This window comes from Dioscorea cayenensis, chromosome 5 (assembly GCF_009730915.1).
Source record: "Dioscorea cayenensis subsp. rotundata cultivar TDr96_F1 chromosome 5, TDr96_F1_v2_PseudoChromosome.rev07_lg8_w22 25.fasta, whole genome shotgun sequence".
In the NCBI taxonomy this organism is placed as follows: domain Eukaryota; kingdom Viridiplantae; phylum Streptophyta; class Magnoliopsida; order Dioscoreales; family Dioscoreaceae; genus Dioscorea; species Dioscorea cayenensis.
This window is the reverse complement of record NC_052475.1, coordinates 18,933,634-18,956,362: the sequence shown is the minus strand read 5'-3', so window position 1 is coordinate 18,956,362 and position 22,729 is coordinate 18,933,634. Positions and strand designations below refer to the sequence as shown.

At 42.1% G+C, this 22,729-nt stretch overlaps 1 non-coding gene across 1 annotated transcript; it reads right to left on the bottom strand.

The window, feature by feature from the left end:
- Window positions 1-20,223: 20,223 nt before the first annotated feature.
- Window positions 20,224-20,330, bottom strand: LOC120262619. The gene has a single exon (XR_005536883.1). It is a non-coding gene; the product is annotated as a small nucleolar RNA R71 (small nucleolar RNA).
- Between the last annotated feature and the right edge of the window lie 2,399 nt (window positions 20,331-22,729).

The following is a 22,729-nucleotide window of genomic DNA, read 5'->3' as shown; positions in this document are numbered from 1 at the left end:
ACTATCCCTCTAGAATTTGGTAGATTTCACCTCGCATTTCATGCTGCTCGTGACATATAGCATCAATGTTGACAACGCCCCTTGCGTGTGACCCGCAAGTGCACGGGTTCGTGGAAGTAAAAAAATCCCAGGTGAGTAGGTATCATATCCATAGGGAGTAGGGAATAAAAATACCTAGATTGCTATCTAACTAAGAGAAGACAGAATAATGATTTTGTTCATAAAATGTAATGAAAGAAAGAATAAAAGAAACAAGAAAGAGAGAAGCACAAATAGGTGAGAGGTAAGGCAATCGATAGAAATGGGCTACTCGGATATTGTTCCACCTAGGACAATTGTTTCAAGTGCAAAATCAACTATCATATCTCCTAATTGACGCTTAATGGCTCGTGGAAATCCTTAAACACATGGTCCAAACCTAAGGTCAACCATGACTAACTCTACACTATGTCCTGGCGGAGAAATCGATCAATCTCAACTCCTCACATTGTGTAGAGTTGCAAGACACTGTAGGGATTCCAAGTGATAAACCCTATTCCAATGGATAGATCTAACCCTTTGTTCCAGGCGAAAAACCCTTAGTCATAATTAAGCCCTAGGTGCTAAAGTCACTTCAACGCTTCACTCCATTGCCAATGCAACTAAGCCCCAACGGAGGTCATCCCTTAGCCCATTCACTCTACTATGACCACAAAGAAATCTTGGAATGTGGAGGTAGGATAAATCACATCGGAGGGGAAAGGGGGCACTCTGCTACCTCATGACCCACCCTCTCAACCCTCTCCAATCTTGCAATGTCTAACCCTCATGGTGTGTCACTAACTCACAAAGGTTACCAATGTGGTCTCTCTACGCAAGTGTCACTCAAAGGGAGAAATCATGCAACAAGCATTCAATATTGAAACTCAATTAAAGACATCAATTAATGAAAAGCATAATGGAAGATTAATGAAATAAATACATCCTACGGTTCATAAATCCAAGTACCCACTAGGGGTTTAGCTCTCCATAGAGCTAGTTACAATCAACAATGAAATTGAATATAAAAAACAAGTAATCCGTTGAGAAACCCCCTCGGTATTCATGTTGATGGTCTTACGGAGTAGCCTCGTCTTCTCTAAAGGTCCTCTTATCCGGCCTGGCACACCTCCCCGGATATATGCCGATGAAAGCTCCCCCAATAACCTTCTTCCAAGCGGAGCATGGTGTTGAAGCCATAGAACCTCTCCAAAAGCCTTGCCAAAACCTCTCTAAACCCTAGCAAGAAGCCTCTCAAAAGTTGGAGAAAAGAGGGAAAAGAAGATGACAAAATCAGGGCTAAATTGCGGCTTTTAAAGGGCGAGAATCGGGCATCCTCATGGGCCTGTGGATGTTCCACATTTCCCCATGGGATTTCCACACGGGCGTGGGGATTCTCTGAAAATTTGATTTTCGGCCGGCTTTGAGCACTAACCTGTTACAGTGATTGCTGCAGTAACCTACTATAGTACCAGCCAAAAATACTCCCAATACCACAGTTTTAATCGGGGTAACATAAACGGGCACACATTTATGCCATAGATCGCGTCGCTTCTACAATTAAAGGCCTCATTGGTGAAGATCTTGCTATCAATGCACAAGTTGGAATACACAAATGTGATTGCCTTCGTGCCCCTCCAACTCATTCTACTTTTGGTTTTTTTTCATAATACTTAGCTTCACAACCCTACATACGCAAAAGAACACAAATACACATGTATTAGCGCTTAAACCTGATAAAAGTAATGTTCATCGTAAGGAAAGAATACTTCGCATTCTTAACACACAAGCACTTATCAAACTCCCTACACACTTAAGCTTTTGCTTGTACTCAAGCAAAAAAATAAAACATTCAAGCATAGAAGAAGGAAAATTTGAAATTGCTTGGCCTTAGGTTCACCAAAGCATGCAAGGAAAACAAACCCGAGATCTTGTATGCGTGTGTAAATTTACTCTAGTGAACCCAAAGTATACTCCTCATTGTTCCAAGTATAAGGGACTTATTTAACTATAAAATGTAATGAAACAAAAAGATGGTAGTAGCTTCACACATCCTCTAAGGTAGCCCTTTCCAAAGTGGCCGCTAAGGTGACTTTCACACTTTCGAGGTGGTAGCTCTTTCTACCAGGGTGGTAGCTTTCACTCATCCCTTGAGATAGTTCTTTCTCTCATTAGGGCATAACTAGTATCCAACTTATGAGAGTAGCTTCATACTTGATAGGTGGTAGCTCTTTTCACCCCTAATGCACAATTTTACAATCATGTAAAATAGAACAAGAAACAAAAACTAATTAGTCCCTTAAACATCGAACTTGAGTTTCCAAATGAGTTTCATGAGTGAGTGGTGCAACAAGTGTCAATCGAGCAAAAATTCCTAGAAATTTAAGAACAAACTACGAGCATGAAAAACATCCAATGTTAAAAACTTCTCCTAAACTCGAGAATACACTCATTGAAACTAAGGTGAACCACCATTAGCTACGTGAGCATGTATGTCAATAAAAATTTATGTAAAGGACATGTGCAATGTGAATTCCACCCCACACTTAAGATGTACATTGCCCTCAATGTACACATGCAAGCACAATAAAAGTAATACAATTTAAAATATATGTGGGAGTGGGCAATTGAAACAATACTCCCTTGACTCCTAGTGTTGCGTTGATAGAGCTAAATCCTCTAGAGTAAAGTTCCACTGATAAGAAGATCTGCACGCATACACAACGAGGTTAAGTGAAGCTCAATAAAAACAAAAACAACTCGAGTATATAAAAGTTAAGGGAATGAATACAACTTGAGACAAAAAAAAAATACAAGACATACTCAGAAGGAAAATCGTTTCTGAGTAGTGAAAGTCTAACAACAATACAAAATGAAATAACAAGAAAGAAAGAAAGAAAGACGCATCAAGTGTTGGTGTCATCTGCTATCGGCTCTGCTGCTGCCTATTGTACATAATCGAATGGTGCCGGTTGATCTTGTGATGGTGAGGCTGGTGGGATCATAGGAGTCCTCGGCCTCAGAACAAATGATGAGATAATGTCTCATTCGATCATTTGCTGTAGAGTGTCACAACATACCATAAACTCAGTGTACTACATAGTCTATATCGCCCAAACCTTGGCGATCTCAGTCTGTAGCACCCCTATAGCACTCTCGAGCCTCTCAAATCGTTCCTAGGCTCGAGAAGGTGAAAACATGCGTACTGGGGGTGACTCCTCTGCCGCAGGAGGTGCTTCGGTTTCCATCGCTATCCGCTGAGGCTCGTGGGCACGCGGAGAATCCTAATCATCATCACCCTCATCCTCGGCTATCTCTAGGGCGGGTGTAATCAAAGCATACACTCAGGCTAAACCCTGCGAACCATCCCCATGAACCTCATCGTCTCTATGCCCAGGAAATCAGGTATACTCGCCTTCTCAGACCCTCGAATCACGTCCAGGAGATTCATACCCATTACGAGTCTCGTGATATATGGGCCTAAGAAAATGACTCCTGCTCTATCGTACTGGCTATGGTGGCACATGTACTCAGCCAGAATGTGCCCAGATGAATCAGCTCTCTCTGCACTATGGAGTATAGGTATAGTAGCTCCTGTATGCTCAGTACTACTGTGCTATCACCATGGCCATTCACTGATCGGCTAAAAACGGGGTGGATGTATCTGTATACTGGCCGAGATAGGCAAGTAGCCTTGGACACTCCTGGCTCATACTGCCTCTGCCCACAAAATGTCCTATATGCTCTCTGGAGTGTCAGACTGCTAGGATAATCTGTGGGTAATCAATCGTACTCCTCTGTATCTGTGTAGACCTCGTCATACAAGTCTAGATAGATGAAGAACTATGTAACACTTATACTATAATGATGTCTGAGTGCTCTGAACTGTATAGCATTGACACTGTCGAATCTTGAGTAATATCGGCCAAACTCAAAGGTTGAAAGCACCTCTAAAGTGAGCTGACGAATAGTTAGCTCTCGGATCGACAATAGATACCTCCAGCTACCCACTGATAACAACTCCTCAACCTTATCTTCCATATCTTCTGCTAATTGAACTTCCCTAATCGTGCTCATGTCTGGGAATCGGGTTTGACCTAACTTGAGCTTAGATAACCGCTTAAACTGGGCCTGATACGAGGGTATAGCAAACTCTGTATAATGTGTCTTAGGGGACTGCTCACGTTGAAGCTTGTCAGCTTGCTTCTTAGACCAGGGAGCCATGCCTGTGAGATTTCAAAAGAAATCTGATTAAGAGTATTCATAGGTTAATGTTGCAAAAACCCACATGATCGTGTGGAAATTCCACACGCCTGTGTGGATCCACGGGGAGTGAAAACCGCACGGCCGCATGATAAAATCTCACAAATAAATAATTAAATTTCTTCTAATTTCTTCCTAATCATGCATACCCCTTCTAATTGTATAAACAAAGCAACATTCACTAGTTTCATCAATTAAAATCAAGAATTGATGAAGAAAAGAAGGAAAGAGGGTTTACCGACAAGTCGAAGATGCAGAACTTGGAATCGGCCCGAAAAACAACTAAAAACCCTTCCAAAATGATGGTGCAAGGTCAGGAGAGAGTAAGAGTGTGCTCTCTGATTGATTAGGAGTGTGAGAATGAAGAAACACGATAAGACTTTAAGGGAAACTTGCGCGTCTTAACGTTCTGTACATCGACACGGGCGTGTGGAAATTACCCATGCCCGTGTGGCTCCACGGGAGGCCATTAACAGGGGCAGATGCACGCCCCTATGTGCTCTTGGGATAACCCTCTAATACTCTGACTGCTTCCACATGGGCATACAGAAAATTCCCACGCCCGTGTGGCCGATCCACAGGTGCAGACGCACGCCCTTGTGGCTTCTCTATTTAATCGAGAAAATTCTATAAGTGTTTCCCACTTCCCTGCGAAATTTCCACACGGCCGTGGATCTTCACAAGACTAAATCACAAGGGTATTTGCACGCCCCTATGTATTATCAGGATGGAATAGAGCTCATCTATAGAGATCCACAAGGGCGTGTGGAAATTACCCACGCCCGTGTGTTTATCATAGGATCATCCACAGTGGCGAGTCCACGCCCTTGTGTTTTCTCGGTAAAAATACTATGTCTTTGCAGGATGACACACACCCATGCGGAAATTACCCACAGGTGTGTGAAATTCACAAGGTTATTCACATGGTTGAGTCCACGCCCCTGTGCCATCTCTGGTTGAGCTCTGAATGAGACTGCACGGCCATGCAGAAATTCCACATGGGCGTGTGTTTTCTCTGGACACTTAGAAAACCTTGGAGGCTCTACAAAAAATTTCTGAACACAAACATACACTCAGAGCCTACCTAATAATGCAATTTTAACCAGAGAAAACATGAAAAACATTCTCAAACTACAAAGATTCTTCACCACACATGATGAGGAACATGGTAACACCATAATGTTCATTTTGTTCTGCCATATTGTTAGACCCTTCAACTTCCACTATAGGTAGATTCAACAGTTCTTGCATAGGTTCTTTATCCTTTCTTCTGAGTGTATGTTCAAGTTCAGGATTATCTTCAATTAATATCGAAGGGTTAACTTGGATCATAACCTAGAGCTGTAACAAAATAAAGAAAACAAATCAGAATGATGATAGAATAAAAAGATGTGAAGTAAAATGAATAATGAATGGTTAAGATAATAAAGGGCAAAGTATCTCTAAACACCTACTCCCCGGCAACTGTTTGAAAAACTTGACAACGCCCATTCTGTGTGACCCGCAAGTGCACGGGTTTGTCAAAGTAATAAATCCCAAGTGAGTGGGGTATCGTATTCACAGGGAATAGGGAATAAAAATACTAAAATTGCTACTTAACCTAGAGAAAATGTATAATAATTGTTTCGATAAAGTGTAATGTAAGCAAAAATAAAAGAAACAAGAACGAGAGGCTCAAGTAAGTGAGAGGAAAGGCAATCAATAGAAATGTGGTACTCGGACAGTGCTCCCCTAGGACTAATGTTTCAAGTGCAAGACCTACTATTATGATTCCTAACTAATGCTTAATGAGTCGTGCAAAACCTAAAGTACACGGTCCCAAACCTAAGGTCAACCATGACTAACTCTACACCATGCCCCGGCGGAGATATCACTTAGTCTCAACACCTCACACTATGCAAAGTTGTATAGTGTTCTAGGGATTCCAAGTGATAAACCCTATTCCTATATGTAGATCTAACCCTTTGGTCCAGGCGAAAGACCCCTAGTCACAATTAAGCACTAGATACTAAAGTCACCTGAACGCTTCACTCTGTTGCTCGTGCAACTAAGCCCTAGCAGAGTTCATCCTTTAGTTCTTCAATCTATTGTAATCGCAAAGAACTCTAGGAATTAAAGGTAGGATAAATCATACCATAGGGGAGAGGGGACGCTCTGCTACATCTCGACTCACCCTCTCAACCCTCTCCAATCTAGCTTTGCCTAACCCTCGTGGCGTGTCACCCATCTACAAAGGTTACAAGATGAACTCTCAACCCTAGTATCACTCTAAAGGAGAAATCATTTAACAATCATTGAAAATTGAAACTCAATTAAAAACATCAATTAAGGACGGTATAATAAAAGGTCAAAGAAACAATAACATCCTTGGGTTTACAAAATCCAAGTACCCACTAGGGTGTTTAGCTCTCCATGGAGCAAGATACAACCAATAATGAAATCGAAATTTAAACAAGTAATCCATAGGAAAACTACCTCGGTATTCATATCGATGGTCTTATGGAGTAGCCTCTTCTTCTCCAAAGGTCCTCTTGTCTGGCCTAGGGCACACCTTTGCACGATCGGGTCTTGACAAGCACCCCAACAACCTTCTTCCAAGAGAAGTGCGGTGCAAAATCTATAGGACCACTCCAAAGACATGCCAAAAGCCTCTCAAAACCCTAGTCGATAGCGTCTCAAAAGATGGAGAGAAGTTGGAGAGAAAGGTTGAAGATCTAATAAAATCAAGCTGAATCGCGGCTTAAATAGTGTTGGAATCGGGCATCCACACGCCCCTGTGGATTTTTAACACAGGCCTGTGAAATTTCCACATTGGCGTGTGGAATTTCCACATGGCCATGTGGATTCTCTAGAAACCTGATTTTCGGACGGCTGTGAACAGCAACTGCTACAGTGTATTGCTACAGTGATTTCCTACAATGAACCACTGTAGTGCTCGGTCAAAACACTCCCAATTCCACACTTTTCATCGAGGCATCATATACTGCTACATTTATGTCAGTGTGGAAATTCCACATTCCTGTGTGAAAAATTCACAGGGCGTGCGGATGCCCGATTCCAACCCTATTTAAACTACGGTTCCGCCCAATTTTGTGGAGTATCTTTCACTCTTCTACCAAGCTTTTCTCCATCTTCTTGGTGGCCTTTGGCTAGGGTTTAGAGAGGCTTTTGGCAATTCTTTGGAGTAGTTCTACGGATTTGACACCGCGCTTCGCTTAGAAGAAGGTTATTTGGGGAGCTTTCGTAGGCATCGATCCGGTGAGGTGTGTCTTAGGCCGAACAAGGGGACCTTTTGAGAAGACGAGGGTACTCCACAAGACCATCGACATGACTACCAAGGGGGTTTTCCTATGGGTTACTTGTTTTTACTTTCGATTTCATTATTGATTGTATCTTGCTCCATGGAGAGCTAAACCCCCTAGTGGGTACTTGGATTTTGTAAACCCTAGGATATTTTTGTTTCATTAATCTTTTATTATGCTTTCCTTAATTGATGTCTCTAATTGAGTTCTAATATTGAATGCTTATTGAATGATTCCTCCTTTAGAGTGACACTAGGGTTGAGAGATCATCTTGGTAACCTTTGTGGATGAGCGACACACCATGAGGGTTAGATAAAGAAAGGTTGGAGAGGGTCGAGAGGGTGAGTCGAGAGGTAGCAGAGCGTCCCCTTTCCATCCCTATGTTATTTATCCTACCTCCACGTTCCAAGAATTCTTTGCGGTCATAGTAGAGTGAAGGGCTAAGGGATGAACTCCGCTGGGGCTTAGTTGCGCGAGCAACAAAGTGAAATGTTGAAGTGACTTTAGCATCTGGGGCTTAATTGTGACTAGGGATCTTTCGCCTAGACCAAAAGGTTAGATCTACAAATTGGAATAGCTTTTATCACCTGGAATCCCTAGAGCGTCTTGCAACTTTACACAGTGTGAGTTGTTGAGACTATTTGATTTCTTCACTTGGGCCATAGTGTAGATTTAGTCATGGTTAACCTTAGATTTGGGACCGTGTATTCAAGGATGTCCACGACTCATTAAACATCAGTTAGGAGACATAATAGTTATTCTTGCCCTTGAAACATTCGTCCTAGGGGGATCATTGTCTAAGTACCCCACTTCTATCGATTGCCTTTCCTCTGACTTATTTGTGCCTCTCGTTCGTGTTTCTTTTATTTATGTTTATATTACATTTCATCGAGATAATCATTGTTCATCTTCATTTAGTTAAGTAGCAATCTTAGTATTTTTATTGCTTACTCCCTGTGGATATGATACCCCACTCACCTGGGATTTATTATTTTGACAAACCTATGTACTTGCGAGTAATACACAAGGGCCATTGTTAGTGGTACATCCTCGGTAGAACAAGTGGACTTTGTGGGTAATGTAATGAGAAACCAAGGCAATCCATATAGCAACCCCTACAATCTAGATGGGAGGAGCCACCCGAATCTTTTTTGGTGTAATCAAGGGAAACAGAAAACAATGGCACCACCGGGCTTCCAACAACAACAATAAGCCTCGAATATGGAGAACCGAGTTCCATGGTTGGAAAACTGGATGACCGATCTAAAGAAGGCTCTAACCAAGTTCATTCAATCATCTAGATACAAGATTTAAATCAGTTGAAGCCACACTTCGCAACCACACCCCATCATTGCACAATTTGGAGAATTAAAAAGGGCAAATTGCAAAGTCATTATTGGAGAGAAATCAAGGAAGCTTACCTAGTAACACCGAAACTAATCCGAGATAACATGTGAAGGTGATCACTTTGAGAAGTGGTCGTGAGATTGAGGGTAGGCTTCTGATGAGTGCTTGTGTGATAAGAATACGAAGTGTTATTTCCTTATGATGAGCATTACTTTTCTCGGGTTTTAACACTAATATGTGTGCATTTATGTTAATTTCATGCATATAGGTTTGTGAAGCCGAAGGGTAGAGAAAGAAGACAATGTAGATCATAAATGGACCATTTGGAGAAAATCTTGAGAAGGTTCAAACACAAAAACATAAGTCGGGTTCGAAATGTGGGAATGTGTGCTAACCTCCTCGTATTCAAGTTAGCACAACGATTTCGAGGGGCACAAGGGCACTCACATTCAAGGATTCCGGCTTGTGTATGTATAGCATGATCTCCACCAACATGTCCATTATGGAAGAAGCAAAGCGATCGACGACGTAAACGTGTGCACATTTACGTTACCTCGATGAAAGCATGGATTCGGGAGTGTTTTGGATTAGTACTATAGTAATCACCGTAGCAAAACACTGTAGTCGCTCGAAGAAGGATGAAAATAGAGAATCCACATGGGCGTGTAGAAATTCCACACCCTGCGCGAAAAAAATCTGAGGGGTGCCCACATGGGCTCGCGATTCACAATTCTAGCCCTATTTAAGGTCGAATTCAGCCCTCGATTTCAGATTCTTTTCTCTATCTTTAGCCCCAACTTGAGAGAGGCGGCTGGGGCTTGGGACAGGTATTGGCTAAAGATTTGGAGAGGTTCTATGGCTCTGACAAGGTCCCCTTGCGTATATCCCATAAGTGCACGGGTTTGTCGAAGTAATAATCCCGGGTGAGCGGATATCGAATCCACAGGGAGTAGGAAATAAAAATACTAAATTTTATTCTTAGCTATGTAAAAGATCAATGATAATGAGTGTGACAGTGTTTCAATTCTCAACGATAAAAAAGCAACAAGTAAGAGAGCAAAAAGTAAAGAAGGGGGTAAGGCAAATCGATAAAGATGGGGTACCCGGATAATGCTCCACCTAGGATAATTGTTTCAAGTGCAAGAACCCTCTATTATGCTTCCTAATCAATACGATGGTGTGTCATGGAAATCCTTAATTATATAGTCCCAAATCTAAGGTCAACTATGCCTAACTCTATACATGTCCCATAGGAGAAATCGAACAATCTCAACACCTCGCTTTTCGCATAGAGTTGCAATGAGCTCTAGGGATTCCAAGTGATAAATCTTTTCCTAATTATAGATCTAACCCTTTGGTTACGGGTGGAAGGTCCCCTAACCACAATTGAGCCCTAGATACTAAGATCATCTCAACGGTTCACTCCGTTAAACGCGCAACTAAGCCCCAGTGGAAGTTCATCCCTTAGACCATTCACTCTATTATGGCCGCAAAGAACTCGAGGAATGGAGGTAGAATCTATCACGCCGGAGGGGAAAGGGGACGCTCCTGTACCTCTCGACTCACCCTCTCAACCCTCTCCAACCTAGCTTTGTCTAACGCTCGTGGTGTGTCACTCACTCACAAGGTTACTGATAAGTGCTTGAGTAGACATATTTTTATATATGTTTTACATGCATTGAGCATCATTTTTACTGTGGTTTATGTCTCATATTGTGTATTTGGTGTTCTTTTATGCATATAGGTTGTGAATGCTTTAAAGAGTAAAAAGGAAGCAAAGATAGGCTATAAAGACACAATGTTGGGAGTTCTTGTTCAATTCAAGGATCAAGACACGAGAGAAGTTCATAAACATGGAGATGTGTGCCAACTTGTAAGAAGATTAAAGTCAATTCACTATTTGGAAGGGCACAAAGGCAGCCACATCTTCATATTCCTTCTCTTTGTGAAGATTGCAAGACCTCTCAAAGATACGTCGATGAAGAAAAGTTTTATAGCCTACCACATGGACGTGTGCCCGGACATGTGGCCTTAAGAGAAGAGTGTTCGGATCGCGTTTTTGTGAAAAAGTCATCGTAGCAATTTCAATCGTAACATTATTGTAGCAAAATTGCATCACGCGGCCGCGTGGAAATTCCGCGCGCCGCGTGGAAATTCTTGCGACCACGCGGGCGTGGAAAAATCCACGCAGGGCGCGTGAGGGCACGTGACGACGCGATCTAAGGCCTATAAATAGCCGTTTTGCCCTATTCTTTCTCATCTTTTGTGCGGCTCTTGAGGGGTGAGAGCGGCTAGGGGTTTGGAGAGGAGGTCTTTGCGGCTTTGGAGGCGCTTCATCACCAACTTTGATCGATTCCTCCTCCGTCATAGCATCAAGGAAGCCACCGTTGAACCTAGCTTCGGAGTGGGTCCTTCAAGGCGTCGAAGCTCTCCATCAAGGCCATCGGTTCATATATAAGGGGTTTATTTCTATGGTTTTAATGTACTTTCATTCATTGATGGTGTGTTTTGTATGTTGCTCCATGGAGGGCTAAAACCCTAGAGGGTATTTGGGCTTGTGAACCCTAGGATTCTCATCTTTTTGTGGATTTGCTTTTGTGTTTCTATTTAATCCGAGTTTGATTAAGTTTCATTCTTGATTGTTTAATGCTTGCTTGCCTTATTGATCTTATGGTTATTTGGTTTGCATGATTTGTTGCCTTGGTGGGAGAGAGATCTCCATTAGGGTTAGAACCTCAAGATTGAAGAGGGTTGAGAGGGTGAGTCATGAGATAGTGAAGTGTCCTCTTTCCCCTCCGATTGGTGTATTCTATCTCCATTCCCTAAGCTCTATGCAACCATATTTGGTGGGAGGCGTGAGATTGCTCGATTTCTCCGCCGGGACCTTGTAGGGGGTTAGGATCCTTTGCCGGGAATTAGGGTTGGATCAATCTTTAGGAATTGGATACACGTTTGGAATCCCTAGAGTGCTTTGCTGGTCATATGTGGTGTGAGGTGTTGAGATTGAGCGATTTCTCCACGGGACCTCGTAGGGGGACTAGTATCGGTGATCTAGAGATAGACCCGATTATGTTTGGATTTCCATGACTTAACTTACTCATCATAGAAACACTTTTGCTTATCCGTTACCTAATACCGAATCCTAGGGGAGCATTGCACGAATACCCCACTTTTTACTCGATTGAGATTCTCCTTCCATTTTACCCTTGCATATTCAGTCTCCGGTGTTCATCTCTTCGCACATTAGATCACCACACTATCCCATTATCATTTGGCTAGATAGCGAGAAGAAGTTAGTACTAGTAGCCCCTATTCCACGTGGATTCGACTACCCGACTCACTCGGGTATTTATTACTCGACACCCGTGCACTTGCGGTACACACACGCATATTCGGACGTGTCAGTTACCAACAAGAACTCTCAACCCTAGTGTCACTCTAGGGAAATGTTCATATAATAAAGCATTCAAGGTTAGAACTCATAATAAACATCAATTTATTGAAAGATAATAAAGAGGTTCAAAGAAACAAATACATCCTAGGGTTCACAATACCCGAGTACTGACTAAGGGTTCAGCTCTCCATGGAGCTAAGTACAATCAAAGAAATAGAATGTAAAACCAATGAATCCATAAAGAAACCCCCTCGATAGTTGTGTCGATGGTCTTGTGTAAAGTTTCTACTCGTCGTCCAAGGATTCCCTCGTCCGGTATATGATATGCCTCGACTGAAGCTCCCCTACCAACCTTCTTCCTAAGGAATGACGATGTCGGAGCCATAGAACCTCTCCAAAACCTTAGCCAATACCCCTCGAAAACTTAGCCGAAGCCCTATCTCTAGTTGGGGAAAAGATGGAGAAAAGAATACCAAAATCGGGGCTGAATCGGCTTTAAATAGGGCTGGAATCGGGTGACTACACGGCCGTGAATGCTTCTCGTGCCCGTGCGGAATTTCCACACGGGCGTGGGTAATTTCCACACACCTGTGTGGATTCTCTGAAACTGTCATTTTCGGTCGGTTGTAAACAGTAACTGCTTGCTACAGTAATCTGCTACAGTGCTATGCCAAAAATACTCCCGAATCCACTTTTCATTGAGGTAACATAAATGGGCACACGTTTATGCCATGGATCGCTTTTCTTCTTCAATGACGGATAAGTTAATGGAGATCTTGTTCTATGTGCATAAGTTAGAATGCTTGAGTGTAACTGCCCTTGTGCCTCTCCAAATGGTTGTGCAAACTCAAATACTGGGAGGTTGGCACACACTCTAGCATCTCGCACCCGACTTATATCTTCGCGTTTGAACCTTTGCAAGATTTCCTCCAAAATCGGTGCATTATGATCCACATTGGCTTCTTTTCTTCATAATTGGTTTCACAACCCTACCGCATAAAAGTAACATAAAAACACACATATTAATTTAAAAAAACCGGAGAAAAAGTAATGCTCAAAATAAGGAAAAGAATGCTTCACATTCATATCACACAAAGCACTTATCGAGGCTCGACATGGTGCTCCGTTAGGAGGAAGGTTAGTGGAAGAGCTTTTCGTCGAGACCGATCAGGGCGAGGGTATATCCTAGGCCGACCAAAGGGACCCTTGGATGACGAGTAGAGGACTCTCCACAAGACCATCACCATGACTATCAAGGGGGTTTTGTATGGATTCTTTGCTTTTACATTTGATTTCATTGATTGTGATTAGCTTCGTGGAGAGCTAAACCCCCTAGTGGGTACTTGGGTATTTGTGAACACTAGGATGTATTCGTTTCATTGAACCTCTTTATTATGCTTTCAATTAATTGATGTTTTATTTGATTTCCAATCATGAATGTATGATTGTATGAATACTCCTTTAGAGTGACACTAGGCTTGAGAGTTCTTGTTGGTAACCCTTGTGAGTGAGTGACACACCACGAGAGTTAGACAAAGTTAAATTGGCGAGAGTTCAGAGGATGAGTCAAGAGATAGCAGAGCGTCCCCTTTTCCCTTCGGTGTGATTTATTCTACCTCTATTTCCTCAAGTTCTTTGTGGTCATAGTAGAGTGAATGGGCTAAAGGATGACCTTCCTTTGGGGCTTAGTTGTGAGTGCAACGGAGTGAAGTGTTGAAGTGATTTTAGCACCTAGGGCTTAATTAGGGCTAGGGACCTTCCACCTTTACCAAAGGGTTAGGTCTACATCTAGAAAGAGGATTTATCACTTGGAATCCCTAGAACTCATTGTAATTCTATACGAGTGAGACGTTGAGAGGTTATTCAATTTCTCCTCCGGGACATGTATAGAGTTAGGCATGGTTGACCTTAGATTTGGGACCACATATTTAAGGTTCTCCATGACTCATTATTGCATCAATTAGAAAGTATAATAGAGGGTTGTTGCAATTGAAATGATTGTCCTAGGCGGAACAATATCCGGGTACCTCATTTATATCGATTGCCTTACCTTCTCCTTTACTTGTGCTCTCTTTCTTGTTCTTTTACTTTTGTTATTTCATATCTTGTCACACATATCACTATTCCTCTTTCACTTAGTTAAGAAACAATTTAAGTTTTTTTATTCCCTACTCCCTGTGGATACGATACCCCACTTATCTGGGATTTTATTACTTCGATAAACCTGTACACTTGCGTGATATACATAAGGGGCGTTGTCAGCTTCCAAGTGTGAAGACCAATGTTGAACCACACGTAGTCATTGAGGTTGAGAGAACAAAAGGAAAAGGGATGGCATCACCACCATACAAGCCAAGAATTCCTCATCTTCAAGATTGAAGAATGACTAAAATGATGAGCAATACAAGAAGTTCTTTAACCTATTCAAGCAGTTGCACATCAATATCCCATTTGTGGAGGCATTGTCTCAAATGCATCGCTATGCAAAGTTTCTCAAGGACCTCTTAACCAACAGGATGAACTAGTAGGAGAGTGCATCTATGATTCTAGATGCTTCATGTTCAGTGTTGTTACAAAAGAATATGCTGAACAAGAAGGAGGGCCCTGGAAGCTTCATCATTCTGTAGAACATTGGTAATTTAGGAGAAGAGAAGGCATTGGCAGACTCGGGGGCTAGCATCAACATCATGCCTTATACATTCTTCCAAAACCTAGGCTTGGGAGAGCCTAGGCCCACTTGGATGATGTTACAATTGGTGGACCGAATAGTTAGACATCCGAGGAGCATCATCGAAGATGTACTTGTGAAGGTTAACAAGTACATATTTCTTGTGGACTTTGTAGCACACACTGGTGTTGTGTGTAAACCCCCAGTTCATGGGTGTCGAAGTAATAATTACCCTAGTGAGTGGGTTGTCAAATCTACAGGGAACGGAAGTATTACTATTAACTACTTCTTATTTATCTAGTTAGAATCGATCAATGTGATGGAGTGAACTAATTGGAATGTGGATCATAAATGCCAATGCGGATCGTAAATGCACCATTTGGAGGAAATCTTGAGAAGGTTCAAACGCGAAGACATAAGTCGGGTTTAAGATGCGAGAATGTGTGCCAACCTCCTTGTATTCAAGTTAGCACAACGATTTGGAGGGGCATAGGGTAGTCACATTCAAGCATTCCTGCTTGTGCATGTATAGCAAGATCTCCACAAACATGTCCGTTATTAAAGAAGCAAAGTGATCTATGGCGTAAATGTGTGCCCGTTTACGTTACCTCGATGAAAACATGGATTCGGGAGTGTTTCGGGCAGGTACTGTAGCAGAGTACTGCAACAAATAATGTAGCAGTTACCATTCACAGCCCCCGAAGAAGGAGTAAAACAGAGAATCCACATTGCCGTGTAGAAATTCCACACGCCCATGCAAAAAATCCACAGGGGCGCCCGCATGGGGTGTGGATTCCTGATTCCAGCCCTATGTAAGGCCGATTTCAGCCTTGGTTTCAGAATTCTTTACTCCATCTTTTTACCAACTTTAGAGAGGGCAGCGGCTAGGGTTTTGAGAGGTACTGCCTAGGGATTTAGAGAGGTTCTATGGCTCTGATATCATGCTCCATTTGGAAGAAGGTTAGTGGGAGAGCTTTCCTCGGCACCGATCTGGCAAGGTGCATCCTAGACCGGACAAAGGGACCCTTGGATGAGTAGAGGACTCTCCACAAGACCTTCGCCATAATAATCGAGGGGGTTTTCTATGGATTCTTTGCGTTTACATTTGATTTCAATGACTGTAATTAGCTCCATGGATGGCTAAACTCCTAGTTGGTACTTGGGTATTTGTCAACCCTAGGATGTATTCGTTTTATTGAACCTCTTTATTATGCTTTCAATTAATTGATGTTTTATTTGAGTTCCAATCTTGAATGCTTGATTGTAAGAATACTCCCTTAGAGTGACACTAGGCTTGAGAGTTCTTGTTGGTAAATCTTGTGAGTGAGTAACACACAACGAGAGTTAGACAAAGATAGATTGGACAGGGTTGAAAGGGTGAGTTGAGAGGTAGCGGAGTGCCCCCTTTCCCCTCCGGTGTAATTTATTCTACCTCCATTTCCTTAAGTTCTTTGCGGTCATAGTAGAGTGAATGGCTAAAGGTTGACCTTCCGCTGGGGCTTAGTTGCGGGTGCAACGGAGTGAAGCGTTGAAGTGATTTTAGCACCTAGGGCTTAATTATGGCTAGGGACCTTCCACATGGACCAAAGGGTTAGGTCTATGTCTAGGAAGAGGATTTATCATCTGGAATCCCTAGAACTCATTGCAATTCTATACGAGTGCGAGGTTGAGAGGTTATTCAATTTTTCCTCCAGAACATGTATAGAGTTGGCATGGTCGACCTTAGATTTGGGACCATGTATTTAAGGATCTCCACGACTTATTATTGCATCAGTTAGAAATTATAATAGAGGGTTCTTGCGCTTGAAATGATTGTTCCAGGTGGAACAATATCCGGGTACCGCATTTACATCGATTGCCTTACCTTCTCCTTTACTTGTGCTCTCTTTCTTGTTCTTTTACTTTTCTTATTTCACATCTTGTCACACATATCACTATTCCTCTTTCACTTAGTTAAGAAACAATTTAAGTTTTTTTATTCCCTACTCCCTGTGGATACGATACCCCACTTATCTGGGATTTTATTACTTCGATAAACCTGTACACTTGCGTGATATACATAAGGGGCGTTGTCAGCTTCCAAGTGTGAAGACCAATGTTGAACCACACGTAGTCATTGAGGTTGAGAGAACAAAAGGAAAAGGGATGGCATCACCACCATACAAGCCATGAATTCCTCATCTTCAAGATTGAAGAATGACTAAAATGATGAGCAATACAAGAAGTTCTTTAACCTATTCAAGCAGTTGCACATCAATATCCCATTTGTGGAGGCATTGTCTCAAATGCATCGCTATGCAAAGTTTCTCAAGGACCTCTTAACCAACAGGATGAACTAGTAGGAGAGTGCATCTATGATTCTAGATGCTTCATGTTCAGTGTTGTTACAAAAGAATATGCTGAACAAGAAGAAGGGCCCTGGAAGCTTCATCATTCTGTAGAACATTGGTCATTTAGGAGAAGAGAAGGCATTGGCAGACTCGGGGGCTAGCATCAACATCATGCCTTATACATTCTTCCAAAACCTAGGCTTGGGAGAGCCTAGGCCCACTTGGATGATGTTACAATTGGTGGACCGAATAGTTAGACATCCGAGGAGCATCATCGAAGATGTACTTGTGAAGGTTAACAAGTACATATTTCTTGTGGACTTTGTAGCACACACTGGTGTTGTGTGTAAACCCCCAGTTCATGGGTGTCGAAGTAATAATTACCCTAGTGAGTGGGTTGTCAAATCTACAGGGAACGGAAGTATTACTATTAACTACTTCTTATTTATCTAGTTAGAATCGATCAATGTGATGGAGTGAACTAATTGGAATGTGGATCATAAATGCCAATGCGGATCGTAAATGCACCATTTGGAGGAAATCTTGAGAAGGTTCAAACGCGAAGACATAAGTCGGGTTTAAGATGCGAGAATGTGTGCCAACCTCCTTGTATTCAAGTTAGCACAACGATTTGGAGGGGAATAGGGCAGTCACATTCAAGCATTCCTGCTTGTGCATGTATAGCAAGATCTCCACAAACATGTCCGTTATTAAAGAAGCAAAGTGATCTATGGCGTAAATGTGTGCCCGTTTACGTTACCTCGATGAAAACATGGATTCGGGAGTGTTTCGGGTAGGTACTGTAGCAGAGTACTGCAGCAAATAATGTAGCAGTTACCATTCACAGCCCCCGAAGAAGGAGTAAAACAGAGAATCCACATTGCCGTGTAGAAATTCCACACGCACATGCAAAAAATCCACAGGGGCGCCCGCATGGGGTGTGGATTCCTGATTCCAGCCCTATGTAAGGCCGATTTCAGCCTTGGTTTCAGAATTCTTTACTCCATCTTTTTACCAACTTTAGAGAGGGCAGCGGCTAGGGTTTTGAGAGGTACTGCCTAGGGATTTAGAGATGTTCTATGGCTCTGACATCATGCTCCATTTGGAAGAAGGTTAGTGGGAGAGCTTTCCTCGGCACCGATCTGGCAAGGTGCATCCTAGACCGGACAAAGGGACCCTTGGATGAGTAGAGGACTCTCCACAAGACCTTCACCATAATAATCGAGGGGGTTTTCTATGGATTCTTTGCGTTTACATTTGATTTCAATGACTGTAATTAGCTCCATGGATGGCTAAACTCCTAGTTGGTACTTGGGTATTTGTCAACCCTAGGATGTATTCGTTTTATTGAACCTCTTTATTATGCTTTCAATTAATTGATGTTTTATTTGAGTTCCAATCTTGAATGCTTGATTGTAAGAATACTCCCTTAGAGTGACACTAGGCTTGAGAGTTCTTGTTGGTAAATCTTGTGAGTGAGTAACACACAACGAGAGTTAGACAAAGATAGATTGGACAGGGTTGAAAGGGTGAGTCGAGAGGTAGCGGAGTGTCCCCTTTCCCCTCCGGTGTAATTTATTCTACCTCCATTTCCTTAAGTTCTTTGCGGTCATAGTAGAGTGAATGGCTAAAGGTTGACCTTCCGCTGGGGCTTAGTTGCGGGTGCAACGGAGTGAAGCGTTGAAGTGATTTTAGCACCTAGGGCTTAATTATGGCTAGGGACCTTCCACATGGACCAAAGGGTTAGGTCTATGTCTAGGAAGAGGATTTATCATCTGGAATCCCTAGAACTCATTGCAATTCTATACGAGTGCGAGGTTGAGAGGTTATTCAATTTTCTCCTCCAGAACATGTATAGAGTTGGCATGGTCGACCTTAGATTTGGGATCATGTATTTAAGGATCTCCACGACTTATTATTGCATCAGTTAGAAATTATAATAGAGGGTTCTTGCGCTTGAAATGATTGTTCCAGGTGGAACAATATCCGGGTACCGCATTTACATCGATTGCCTTACCTTCTCCTTTACTTGTGCTCTCTTTCTTGTTCTTTTACTTTTGTTATTTCACATCTTATCACACATATCACTATTCATCTTCCACTTAGTTAATAAACAATTTAATTGTTTTTATTCCCTACCCCCTGTGGATATGATACCCCACTTATGTCAGATTTTATTACTTCAACAAACTTGTGCACTTGCGGGACATACGCAAGGGGCGTTATCAAGTTTTTGGCGCCGTTGCCGGGGAGTAGGCGTTTGGAGATACTTTGTACTTTGTTTTCTTAGCTATTCATTCATTTATTCTAGTTAATTTCTTCTTATTCTATCATCATTCTATTTTTTTTTCTTTCTTTTTGGTACAGCTCCAGGTTATGACCCGAGGAAACCCCTCAATATTGATTGAAGGAGATCCCGAGCTTGAACGTACACTTAGAACAAAAGAGAAAAAACTTGTGCAAGAACCATCTAATCTAGCAGATTTGGAAGTAGAAGAATTTGAAAACATGAGAGAACATAATGAGCAACGAGTGGACATTACCCGATTATGCGGACCTTGAGTATTGGCTACACAATCAAGTATTGTGCATCCCCGATTACTGACTCGAACTTCGATCTAAAGCCGGCATTCATCCACATGTTTTAGTAATCCGCATAGTTCAATGGTTTTGGCGATGAGGATCCAAAACAGATCATATAGAAAAATTTCTCGAGGTGTGTGATATGCTTAAGATAAATGGGGTTACGGATGATGTTATCAAGTTGAGAGCCATCCCATTTTCCTTAAAGGGGAGAGTGAAGCGATGGCTACTCCCATTACCTAGAGCATCGATTACCACATGGGAGAAGATGGCGGAAAGCTTTTTCTAGCCCGTTATTTCCCTCCCATAAAATCTTCAAAACTTAGGAATGTGATCTCGTCCTTTGTACAGTCGGAATTGGAGTCTCTATTTAAGACATGGGAAAGGTTTAACGAGCTCCTGAGAAAGTGCCCATAACACGGATTCCCGGAGTGGATGATTGTTCAGACCTTTTACAGCGAGTTGAATCTGAGTACAAGGCAATTCTTGGATGCGGCAGCAAGAGATACCTTAGGTAGCAAGACCCCCGGTGAGAACTGTCAACTAATTGAAGTAATGGGGTTAAATAGCAAGATCCCCGAGTAAATTTCTACTTGCACTTGGTGTGGTGGAGGACATACTCCCTCCGATTGCCCGATCTCTATTGGTGATGCATCTTCTGTTGAGAATGTTGATTTTGTGGGTAATGCAATGAGGAACCAAGGGAATCCATATAGCAACATCTATAATCCATGTTGGAAGAATCATCCCAATTTTTCATGGAGCAATCAAGGTACACAAAAGGCCATGGAGCCACCGGGTTTCCAACAACAACAAGAACCAAACATGGAAAACCGAGTTTTGGGTTTAGAGACCAGAATGACCGATTTGGAGAAGGCCTTGACTAGGTTTGTGCAATCGTCATATACACAGTTTCAATCAATCGAGGCTACACTTCACAACCACACTGCCTCTTTGCACAATCTTGAAAATCAAGTGGGGTAGATTGCAAAGTCTCTATCGGAAAGGCCATAAGGAAGCTTGCTGAGTAATATTGAGACCAATCCTAGAGAGCATGTGAAGGCGATCACTTTGAGAAGTGGTCGTGAGGTTGAAGGTAGATTTCTGAGTGAGAGGCCCAATGAACATACACCCGAGGTTACAGAGGTTGAGGAGGGAGCAAGCAAAGAGAAGGTGGTGGCATCCCCACCTTTCAAGGCAAGAATCCCTTATCCCTCTAGATTGAAGAATGACCAAGTGGCTAAATAATACAAGAAGTTCCTGAGTTTGTTCAAGCAACTCCACATCAATATTCCTTTTGTTGAGGCATTGGCCCAAATGACTAAGTATTCAAAATTCCTGAAAGACTTGTTTACCAATAAAAGGAAATTGGAGGAGTGTGGCTCTGTGATTCTAGATGTGTCTTGGTTGGCGGTGTTGGAAACGAACATACCGAACAAGAAGAAAGACCCGTGAAGCTTCATCATTCCATGTAATATTGGCAATTTGGGTGAAGAAATGGCATTGGTGGACTAAGGGACCGGTATCAACGTCATGCCATACACCTTCTTTCAGAAGCTAGGCCTGGGCGAGCCTAGACCCACTCGGATGACTTTGTAATTGGCGGATCGAACAGTGAGATATCCGAGGGGTATCATTGAAGACGTGCTTGTCAAGGTAGACAAGTACATTTTTCCTATAGATTTTGTAGTGCTAGACATTGATGAGGATGTTGATGTACCTTTGATACTTGGGAGACCATTCTTCCTTTCGTCGTAGATTGCTTTGCTCTTTTAATGAAGGGCTACATTGGTGGAGATCTTGCTATACATAATCAAGCCAGAATACTTGAATGTGTCTGCCTTTGTGGCCCTCCAAATCATTATGCTAACTTGAATACGAGGAGGTTACCACACATTCTCGCATCTTGAACCCAACTTATGTCTTCACGTTTGCTCCTTCTCAAGATTTCCTCCAAATGGTGCATTCACGATCTACATTGGCTTCTTTCTCTAACATTCGGCTTCCCAACCCTATATGCATAAAAGTAACATAAATACACACATATTAACGCTAAATCCTGATCGAAGTAATGCTCATCATAAGGAAAGAACACTTCACATTCTTATCACACAAGCACTTATCAAGCTACCACCTTGAAAGTGTGAAAGCCATTTTAGCGGCTGTTTTGGAAAGGGCTACCTTAGAGGATCTGTGAAGCTACTACCATCTTTTTGTTTTGTTACGTTTTGTAGTTAAATAAGTTCCTTATACTTGGAACAATGAGGAGTATACTTTGGATTTACTTGAGTGAGTTTACAGACACTTGCACGATCTTGTGTTTGTTGTCATTTTTTATTCGAGTTTTTAGCTAGAGCATTGATTTTTCGTGTTTAGTGTTGAAATTTCCCTTACTTGTAGAATGCTCTCCTTGTATGCTATGGTGAACCTAAGGCCAAGCACTTTCAATTTTTCCTTCTTCTATGCTTCAGTGTTTAATTTTTTCTTAAGGACAATCAAAAGCTTAAGTGTGGGGGAGTTTGATAAGTGCTTGTGTGTTAAGAATGTGAAGTATTCTGTGCTTATAATGAGCATTACTTTTATCAGGTTTAAGCATTAATACATGTGTATTTGTGATCTTTTGCGCATTTAGGGTTGTGAAGCTAAGTACTAAGAAAAGAAGATAAAAGTAGATGTGAATGTACTATTTGGTGGAATCTTGGAAGGAACAAGCTCGAAGACACAAGTGGGGCTCTAAGATACATGAATGTGTGCCAACCTCCATGTATTAAAGTCATTACAATGAGTTGGAGGGGCATGAAGGCAGTCACATTTGTGTATCCGG